Source organism: Euprymna scolopes, chromosome 2 (genome assembly GCF_053919585.1).
Source record: "Euprymna scolopes isolate OS-2025 chromosome 2, ASM5391958v1, whole genome shotgun sequence".
Classification (NCBI taxonomy): domain Eukaryota; kingdom Metazoa; phylum Mollusca; class Cephalopoda; order Sepiida; family Sepiolidae; genus Euprymna; species Euprymna scolopes.
Genome location: NC_136483.1, coordinates 100,490,053 through 100,493,587, shown reverse-complemented (window position 1 = coordinate 100,493,587; position 3,535 = coordinate 100,490,053). Strand labels below are relative to the sequence as shown.

Below are 3,535 nucleotides of genomic sequence, written 5' to 3'. Positions count from 1 at the left end.
TTTTCCTTATATCCTAGTGTCGTATCCACACTTCTTGTTTGTTCGCTGTCTTTTTTGTTCAACCTTCTCTTATTTTATTTTTTATTCTTATATGAATTCTGTTTTAATTTATTTCCCCTTTCTTTTCTATTCTGTTGGTTTACTTGCCTTAGTACTTTTTTCTGTACCTTTCCTTCGTTTTTACTTTTATGTTTCATTCTTACATGATTTGTCGTTCCTTTCTTAATATTCTTTCATTCGTTCTTTTTTCTTGTTAATTTCATTTTTGTTTTCTTTTTCTTTAATTTTACCTTCTTTCCTTCTTTCTTTTTTTCCTTTTCTTTCTTTCTTTGTTTCTTTCTGTCTTTTTTCTTTTTCTTTCTTTCTTTTTCTTCGCATATTTGTTTCTTTTTAATGTCTTCCACATTTGACTTTCTTTATCATACTACTCTTTTGTCATTATTTTATTCTCATATGAATTTTTTTAAACAAGGCCGATAGCCATTGGTCACGTGTTCTCGTGTAATGAATGAATGTAGGATTGACATGAAATTCTTAAAGATAAACTAAAATGACCGAAAAATGGGCTGAAATGACTTAAATAAATAAAAAGTAAATGACTTAGAATGACTTTAATGAACGTAAGGGTGAATTGAATGACCTTAAGAATGACTTGAATGCTTAAACATAACTGGAATCCTTAAAAAAACAACTTGAATGATCTGGAGAATGACTTAAATGGCGTTGAGACTGACTGGTTGTGAAGTGGGTGATCATTTTACATTAAATTAATACAGAAAAGTGATCCCCCACTTTATATCACAATAAGTACAGCATGTAGTAAGAACAGATAGTACACTTTGATCTTGGCCAAAAGGCCAAGAAAAGGGTATTTATTTGCTCCCCCAACGAGCAAATTAGGCACAAGGCCGATTTTTAATGTGAGGAGGGAAGGGGAAACGAGGACCAGCTCCCCGGGGAGTAGGGGAGCTGGATAGTGACAATTGGTATGAAGGGTTGGTATTTATTTGCTCCCCCACCGAGCAAATTAGACACAAGGCCGATTTTTAATGTGAGGAGTGAAGGGGAAACGAGGACCAGCTCCCTGGGGAGTAGGGGAGCTGGATAGGGGAGCTGGATAATGACAATTGGTATGAAGGGTTGGTATTTATTTGCTCCCCCACCGAGCAAATTAGGCACAAGGCCGATTTTTAATGTGAGGAGTGAAGGGGAAATGGGGACCAACTCCCCGGGGAGTAGGGGAGCTGGATAGTGACAATTGGTATGAAGGGTTGCCCCTACATTGACCAAGGTCTTATATGTGGGGCTTCCCCCACATATGGTCTTTGCTTGCTGTATCTGCCGGAACAGATGGTATTTATTTGCTCCCCCACCGAGCAAATTAGGCACAAGGCCAATTTTTAATGTGAGGAGTGAAGAGAGGGGGAAGGGAAAAGGGGGACCAGCTCCCGAGAGGTGGGAAATGGGAGCTGGTTAAAGGTCAGGCATGTGGGGTTGCCCCCACATCTGGTCTTTGCTAGTCATAGCTAGTCATAGCTTGCAGTATCTGCCGGAACAGATGGTATTTATTTGCTCCCCCACCGAGCAAATTAGGCACAAGGCCAATTTTTAATGTGAGGAGTGAAGGGAGGGGGAAGGGAAAAGGGGGACCAGCTCCCGAGAGGTGGGAAATGGGAGCTGGTTAAAGGTCAGGCATGTGGGGTTGCCCCCACATCTGGTCTTTGCTAGTCATAGCTGGTCTTTGCTAGTCATAGCTTGCAGTATCTGCCGGAACAGATGGTATTTATTTGCTCCCCCACTGAGCAAATTAGGCACAAGGCCGTTTTTAATGTGAGGTAAAAACCAGCTCCCCTAAAAGTAGGCAAAAAGGGGGCACTCTGGTTACCAAAAATAATAATTGTCCCAGTATAGAGGGCCCCCCTCCACTGACTGGCACAAACCATCTCAAGTGCAGCATCTGCCGGAACAGATGGTATTTATTTGCTCCCCCACTGAGCAAATTAGGCACAAGGCCGTTTTTAATGTGAGGTAAAAACCAGCTCCCCTAAAAGGGGCCACTCTGGTTACCAAAAATAATAATTGTCCCAGTATAGAGGGGTTCCCCTCCATTGACTGGTACAAATTATCTTAAGTGCAGCATCTGCCGGAACAGATACTACACTCACTTTGATCTTGGCTAAAAGACCAAGAAAAGCTTAAAAAGCTAAGAACAGCATCTATTAACAACAGACCTTTGATCTTATTCAAAAAGGCCAAGCACAAAAGTGTTACGGACAGACCGACAGACAGACAGACCGACCGACCGACCGACCGACCGACAGAGTGACTTATAGAGTCGGTTGCACGCGACTAAAAATTTCTTTCCTTTATTTTTCATTATGTTGGTTTTCTTTTAGCGGTTCTTTTCATTTAGTTTTCTTCTGTTGCGTTTCTATTTTGCTCCTTCTTCCTCGAATCTTCGATTTATGTCGTTTCCATTTGATTGTCCTTCATTTATATTTTTATTCTTCGTTGTTTCTTTTTAATTTTCTCTTTATTTCAACTTTTTTCTTTTCTGTTTTATTTTATACTTTGCCTTTTTTCATCAATGCTTTTTCATAATTTGTTTCTATTTTTCTATTTTTTTTTTAAATTTCCCCCTTCTTTGTTTTACTTCTGTTGTAACGTTGTCTGGGAATCAACGTACGTTGTGCGCAGTTTCAGTCGCAAAGGAGACCAAGACAAAAAAAAATAATAAAAACAAAATAGGAAATAACTCCAACTCGCTTGATCTTTGTTGAACAACATTTATTTCCTCATTCTCTCTTTACCGCTGTGACGTCCCTTACGTGATCGTCTTCATGAGCGTCCTTCCCGTCTCGAACGTGATCACGAACATTATCCACGTCTCTCCCATGATCGCTTTTTTTTTATAGACTTTTTTCTTTTGCGGTGACGTTATTTCGTATGCATTTACATTCGCGCACCCGCGCTGTGTTACATACTTGTTTTCTTCCTCTTTGTTTTTTTATCTTCTCTTTCCATATTATGCTCCTTTATTTCCTTTTTTTCTTAATTCTTTTCCTGTAACTTTTACATTCACCTCTTTCATACTCTCCTTCTCTCTCTCTCTCTCTCTCTCTCTCTCTCTCTATCTATCTATCTATCTATATATATATATATGTGTGTGTGTGTGTGTGTGTGTGTGTGTTTGCAAACAGAGAGGTCCGACGTTGCTCGGGATTGAATGAGGATCAACAAAGGCTTCATCCTCATATTTTTATTGTCATCAAAATCGGCGAAATCGACCATTTGGAATGAAATCGATTGATTGCCTGCTCTAGTTAGGGACCCCCCCCACTCCGCAGTGTACTGGGAGGAAGTTTCACATGCCTCCCCGCAGTAACTTAATCCACAATACATTGTAGTCTACATTGCACTGTAGAGAATCAACTCTAAATAATGGTTTCACTTAAAGTTTAAAATGCAAAAGTCAATTATTATGGTTCAGTTGAGCTCTAAACGGATACATTTATTTCGAACGCTCCTCCGTCTT

The 3,535-nt window shown here is 39.8% G+C and overlaps 1 pseudogene; it reads right to left on the bottom strand.

The window, feature by feature from the left end:
* Positions 1-743: 743 nt before the first annotated feature.
* Positions 744-870, bottom strand: LOC145242605 (U2 spliceosomal RNA; annotated as a pseudogene).
* Positions 871-3,535: the final 2,665 nt, after the last annotated feature.